The sequence below is a fragment of the Anarrhichthys ocellatus genome, unplaced genomic scaffold (genome assembly GCF_004355925.1).
Source record: "Anarrhichthys ocellatus isolate YVR2014 unplaced genomic scaffold, GSC_Weel_1.0 scaffold25, whole genome shotgun sequence".
Lineage (NCBI taxonomy): Eukaryota > Metazoa > Chordata > Actinopteri > Perciformes > Anarhichadidae > Anarrhichthys > Anarrhichthys ocellatus.
The window spans coordinates 3790210-3797747 of record NW_022280055.1 but is presented as its reverse complement, the minus strand read 5'-3'; positions in this window follow the sequence as shown (position 1 = coordinate 3797747).

Genomic DNA, 7538 nt, shown 5'->3' with positions numbered 1-7538 from the left:
CCCACACCCTCACCTCCTTTTTTTTTTTTTCTCTCTCCCCCCCCCCCCCCCCCCCATTTCTTTTTCATTCCAGCGGTCCCTGCTCCTGCCTCGGCACTCAGACAGCTTTCTATTTTGGCTTGTGTGACCACTGGGGGATTGAGAGCGAGGCAGGATCACCTTTTATCCACAGTCTCTCTCTAAAACACCTTTCACTTTCTATTTTCTGGATGAGCAGCCTGCACTGTTTTACCTCACAGGACGAGCACGCCTCCCAGTCCACCCGTCCCCCTACTGCCCCCTCTCGCTGTAGGCACCGTGTGTCTTATCACACATGTAAGTACATCTTGATACTCTATGTATTAAGCTGTGTCCATGTACATGCATTTATACCTTTCTTTGTTGTTATTGTGGATGCGTGCATGTACAAAAGGTATATGAAAATATCGTTTGCACACTGCATGTTAATCCCTCTCCTCTCTTCAGTTTGTTTTGTTATGGCACACGGATCTCTGCTTTTTATTACTGAGCACAAATCTACTCCTGCTAATAAACTTTTACACAGTGGGTAAACACACAATTTCCAATGCTCTATGGCTGTCCAAACAAGTAGAATATTCCCTATTAAATTTCAATTCTTGGATTTCACACTCCAGTCTATTCTGCGCTTGGCTCTCCCTACTGAGAAGGAAAGGAGTATTTTATCCAGATATTCATTTTTCAGTTGAATAACCAGTTGCCTGCGTGTTTGGACTACGCTATCGAAATAGCAATAATAGACACAATGTCTCCCGTGAACACACAAGGCCCATAGCAGCGGGGCCATAAATACTCAGATGTTTGCCTGCATTCATTCACACAGCAAAACATATTTCTATTCCCAGACCTGTCTCTCCTTTTCTCCCATTCAAAATAAGTTCCCATTTACACAGCTGCTGGTTTTAGATGATACAGCATGTCTTCTGTAAAGTAAAAGCTTTCTTAGTTGAAGAATAGCTGGATGACACTGCGAGGAGCAGAAATAATCAGTTTTGTGTCCTACATGATACTGAGCTTGTATCGATGTCTGGGAGTTTAACCTGCCTTCTGTTGTGTCTGGATACAGTGCTGGTGTGAACCACTCTCATGAACATGGGTGTTGTGGTTCAAAGTCGTGTGGAACATTCTGAATTTAATTATTCAACAAAGGAATAATTCCTTTAGGTGTCACAGCACAGGTAGTGCTTGTTTCAACAACTCTCAGATCTGATCTTGTCCTTCAACGAGCTGCCAATCTGCTCCAGCTCGTTGTAGAGAAGAGGGCAAGAAGGGATATCCAAGATGGCTTTGATTCTGCCCCTCGTCCTCCTCTCCGCCACTGCCTCCACCCTGTCTAGTTCCAACCTGATCACCTGGCTGGCCTTCTGTACCAGCTGGTTGAGACTGCTGAACTCCAAGCCAGCACACCGCTGTGAAGAAAACAGCACTTGCGACAAACTGCTCTCTAGGAGCCTGTTGCACACACTGAAGATCTGAGTCTCTTCAGGAAGACCTGTCTGCTCTGTCCCTTCCTGAAGAGTGCCTCAGTGTTGTGCGACCAGTCCCATTTTTTTTTTTTTTTTTTTTTTATTGATTCAGACCTCAAGGTACTTGAATGAGTCCACCCTCTTCACTTCCTCTCGCTGGATGACAACAAGGACAGGGGGCTTTCTGGTAGTCCACCACAACTCCTTGGTGCTGCACCATGTGTTGAGCTCTCCATCAGTCCTCTGTACTCCTCTGTAGACTCTGAAGTGAAGACGGCATGTTTGTCACTAGAAATCCTTCACAACCATGCACGTCAATATGGTGATAACTTCCATTTCGTCAAAGAAATACTCTTAATACTTTATTCAATTCCGTCAATATATACGCCTTCACTACGTATATTATGAGTCTGGACAGACATGGAGGTAAACTGCAACTTAACAGGTCGCCGGAAGCACACAACCATGATCTGATCTGGTATCTGCTAATTCTAGATAAAAATGATTAAAAATGACCCATGATTAATCAATCGTCAAAAATAGCTGCATGTTGATATTCTTTTAGTCAATGTTTTGATTCAACTAACTCAAAACGTACACTTTCTGCATTATTTCTATCTTTTATTTATTAAATATGAAGCAGCTATTGACGAGACGGCTTTATATGTGATGCTGACTGTATGACTCATTACCCCCCTTGCGTTGAAATGATTTCCAGAAATCCAGTATCCAGCAGGGTCTGAATTTTTTTACGATGGGATGCATTTCTCCGTTGCCATGGCCACTGTGGTGTCGGTCGATATCTTTAGAATTTTACATAGAAATGTTCCCAGGGCGACGGTTATTAGGTTTCTCTCCTTCCCCCAAGCCGTCATTTCTCTCCCTCGATAGCTATATCACCGGTTTCCCATCATCACAGATCATCCTGTCTGGCTTTGTCCTTACCTGCCACACGGCTGTACACCTGGGACCCACTTTGCCACCCTCCATTCATCATCCTCTCACCCCACTTCATAATTTCCTCGCTGTCACACATGGGTCTGTTGCACCTCTACTTTGATATCTGCTTCAGAATCGGAGTGGGTTTTGTACTATGGAAAGGTGCTTGCTTTGTGTTTTCCTGTTTTTGTTTTTTGTGTGTTTTGTCCAATCTTTTATTTTGACAGGGTTTTCAGCTGGACTTCAACAGCGATATTTGTTGTCTCCAGCCGGCTACTACATGATTGGATTGTCTCAACTCAGGTTGTTTGTTTAAGTTTTGAAATTCAATATGTATGAATCCTACATCTGAACAGCATGGTGTTTCAGTGTCCAGTGGTTTGTTGCTTTACTAGTTTGTGGAAGTTTACGCTCCCCCCTGTGCTCCCCAGGTTTCCACCTGCTGTCAGATGGATAGGGCTTTGACAAAGAGAGCGTCATGGAGTTTAGCATTAGTATTGGTATACTGCTGTGCTTTCGGAGGAAACTCCTGCAGTCTTTGAACAGAAGACAGAAAAGACACCTGCAGTACCTGACATGATTTGGATCTTCTTGGAAACTTGTAAACGTATTGTGGGATGTGAGCCTACGCTGATATTCTATGTGAACATTAAAACCACCTGCTGCAACTTGTATTGATGTATTAATCTGCCAATCATCCACTGGATTAATTGATTCAATGTTTCATCTACAAAATTATTGTTTTTGTCTGACCAACAGTCCCAAACTCAAACATCTTCATTAAATGGAGGAGAGCGGCAAATAATCACACTGGATGAGTGTGAACCAGTGAATGTTTGGCGAGTGCTTGAGAATTAACAATTGAATTGATTAAAATAGTTGTTTGATTCTTATTTAGATGTTTATTAATTATGTTAATTCAGCGGACATGTTTTGCCATTTATCCAGAGTTTTTGACAGCAACAGTCTACCAAAATTGGAAAGCAATGAACTTACAGCAAACTTATTACTTTGCTGAACATTTGTTGATAATTGACCATCGTGTATACACACACACACACACACACACACTAAGCCCTTAACTGGCGTAATGTAAAGACAGAGGGGTGACCTCGACCATGACCTGAGTCTTTCTTATAGAAGCTTTTTATACGGTCTCCAAAGTGGTCTGAGTCTCAAACACATTATGCATTATATACAGAATACATTTTAAAACACTTGATAATTGTTATTGTAGGTGTCGATTGGATGTTTTAGACTTTCATAGTCTAGATAGATTTTACAGGCTTTCTTATCCTGCGTAAAATTTAAATTCTGATTTTATTATTATGAAGGAAATAGAAATGCTTCATTTAAATTTTGTTGGGAATTATCAAAATTAGAATTTTCCCTTCAGAATAATCCGCATAGGTTGACGTACACAAGATAAATGTCGTCTCTGATACAATTTGGCATTTCTGATTAGCCTGACATAGTTGAAGTAACTTATCACAAGACGGATATAGAATAGCTAATCTAGTTTAGAAAGCCTTGATTTTTATGCCTACGGCATTTATTAAAGGTTATGTAACACATCACAACAGTACAATATTCATGACTTTAGTGATAAAGCAGGTGACAAAATAAACATAAATGGTAGGTTCTTGTTTAAAGCTAGACTGCAGTGAGAGTAATTTGAAATAGTATTTTCTGAATCTATATTTAAATTACACAAACAATGTAGACGTGGTTATGACGTATGCCTGCAGGTGAGCACCGGTGATGGCTTTCTTTAATGTTGTGTTTCCCACAGACGCCAGACACTACAACTCCGATATACTGAGAGCTTTCCCTGGCGGCGGTTGGCTAAATCAGCATTGTGTGAACTCGTTTTTTTTTTAATGTAAAAGTCCCGCACTATAGCTTTAAACATAAGTCACTGTGGGGTCAAAAAGTCACCAAGTGAAACTGCTTCCACAGAAAGTAACGGGAACAACTCTCATCCAGGCCCTGACTGTTACGTAGTTTTTGAAAATGCTGACACCTATTTTCCTCTTCTGGATTTCTTATATTGTGGTTATTGTAAACTGTCAGTTGTAACTAACTTCTCTCTCTCTGCTTTGTCTAAATAGAAACGGCACTCTTTTGGGCACACTCCCTCTGTCCGCTTTCAGATTAAAGAGAACCTGGTATTTATCCTGCTGACATGAACCTTGGCAGGCTGTGACACACTGCAGAGACAGGCCACAGTCTGGTCCTCTGGTCCAGCTGCATCTGGAGGATCGCCATATGAACTGCTGAGAGAGGGAGAGACATTTTGATGTCACTTATGAAAAATCCCATAACAAACCTGACCAAAAAAAAGCCTTTAATGATAATGCTGGCGATGGTCTATATTGTTTTTGCTCACAGCCCCACTGTTGCCTAAAAAGCTATTACAACACATGAGTCAGTCACACTGCTGCACTGGGTGACATGTTCCTTCATTATTATAAACAAGGTTACTGTAGTTTATTCTGACTCAATCCCACATACGTCACCCTGCTGCAGGAAATACTCACTAGAGCACCAAATATGTATTTATCTACGGCTGAAAATGGTCCCCAACAAATGCACCGCTTCCTCTTGCTTGAGTTGAGATTGCTAGAAATGACAGTGCTGCGCTCTGAAACTACCGCTGGTCAAACTGCTATAATCATATCATTTCTTTTGGTAACCCTCTACTCGGGTCATGCCAATGGAGTGTCCCTGAAACCAACTGCAACTAAACTGAATATGAAGAACAACAGGTGTGCATGGGTCGTTGCAATATGACGGTACGCTCGCAATTGTCCTCAGCTACCTGCTTTATGTTCAAGAGTGCACCTGTTGCCGTTTGCAAACCGCTTCAGGATCAGATTCACTTTACATTGTGGAACACAAGGAACTTCACATATCTACGTTTTGGTTCTTTCGACTTTAAATGAACCTGCCTTATCCTCTCTGGCTGCTTAATCTGTGTAATCTCTTAAATCACTTCTTAAACCCCACTGGTATAGAAGAACAGTCTGCTAATAATCTTATATTAATTGTCCACGATTCTCCTTTTTATCTTTTGCTTTGATGTTTTCAGCTTTTCTTTCATGTTCTTTTCTTGCTTATTGCTCTCACTGTTTTGTATCCTTGTGCTTTTCTTTCAAGTATGAATTCATATTTAGAATTGTGAGGAGAGTTGATACAGTCACAAATCTGCCAAATACAACTCATGAGCAGCAACCTAGTCCATATCTTTATCGACTCCTGAAAACTTCCGATAACTTTTCCTTTTTTCAAAAAGAGATCTTGTGAGCTAGAAAGCCTGCAGGTAAAAAAACAACAAAATCACGTTAATGTTAAAATATGACTTTAATCTAAATGTATCTGTTCATTTTGGTGTGCAGATGATTACGTCTGTAACGGCACTTTTATGCAGGTGCCATTTGAGATGGTTTTCCAAAACAAAGCAGGAAAGATTGAGGTATTTTATCCTTTGCTTAGTCCCGCCCCTTAAACACAGACTGGCCAATGGTGTAGCATCTGCCAGTTTAGGGGGGGCTTAGCAAAGAGTCGAGTGTGATAAATTAAAAGCTGAAATAACAGCGTCAAAATGAAGCAGGCCGGTGTTTGAGGATGTGGTGCACAAAGACCTACGTTGTCTAAAGAGACAAAACTGCAAGGAACTCTGGTTGTGGGTCAGTGACCGATTTAAAAAGGTAGGACAGCATCTGTCACTCAAATACACCATTATTGGTGCTAAGCAGGTCACTTCCTGTTTTGTCCCAAGCTGCCCTGATCACAGGACAGACAAATGAACCGTCTGTTTACTAAAATATTGTGTAGGTCGCCTAATTTCTCGTGTATATACTTACACACATAACTACATGTTGCTTCCTAAGCTCCGGTGTGGTCAACAATCGATCCCGGATAGATTGTGCTCCCTTTGATTTGCTGAAAGCTACAACATTGCTTTTTGATGAAAATAACATCCAAGGTCAAAAAGTGTGTATTAGGAAAAAAACAATTATCGATTAATCTGCCTATTTTCGCAATTCATAGTATTTGTTTTTCTATTCAATGTCAGAAAATGATTTACTGGGGCCAAAAGCAACACATTCAGAAGGCTGGTTTTGTTCCACTAACTAAGTTTAAAAGCTAAAGGTAATGAGTTGTCGCATAATACAAATAAAGGCAACAAATCCTCACATTCGATGGGTTGGAACCAGCAAATATTTCTGCTTGAAAACGGCTAAACGATCAAGTAAAATCCTTTTTTAAGGATAGGTATGTTAGTAATTAACCGTTTTACCATTAGACGACAATAAACATTTTTGACTGATTTTAATGCAAACAGTAAAAAAAAAGAGCAGCTTGTCTCTAAAATGACTATTTTCGAATACTCCACAAACTGCAGTAATATGGTTATCTTGAGGTGTGCTGACTTCTGCTATCTTGTTTATTCCTTCTGGAAAACATTCTGTACAGCAGCTCCCATGGTCCATTGACACCATGTGTTTAATGCAGACTGACAGCAAGCAAAGTGTTGACATTTCCTTCTTCATTGACTGGTTAAAAAAAACATAATAGTGTGCATACACAGAGAGATTGTCTTAACTGCTGATTTGTGAACCATTATTTTTTTGGACCCAAACATACAGCATATTCCCCATTAATATTGCATTTTAATGGTCACTATCAAAAAACCAATTAGCAAGGGGGGAACCTTGATGTTTTTTTTTAATGAAACTATAATTATACTGCAAGTAAAACAAGCAGCATTAATAATAGCACACACAGGGTAGAGCGGTTGAATACAGGAGTATGTGCAAAACACAATTTAATACAATAATCCTCTTCCATGTGTGTTTATGATGTGTCAAGGTCTTGGAATTGCTAAATTTAATTATTTAAGTCTTCATGTAAATATTTGTAGCAGAAGATGGTGCGTACGCTACATCAGGACAATGTGATGGCCTTACTAAGCATGGTTTAGATGATCAGAGAGAGACGGCAGTACCTTTTTGTCATGACATGAAGTCTGATGAACACATACAGTGGGTACGGAAAGTATTCGGACCCCTTTAAATTTTTCACTCTTTGTTTCATTGCAGCCATTTGCTA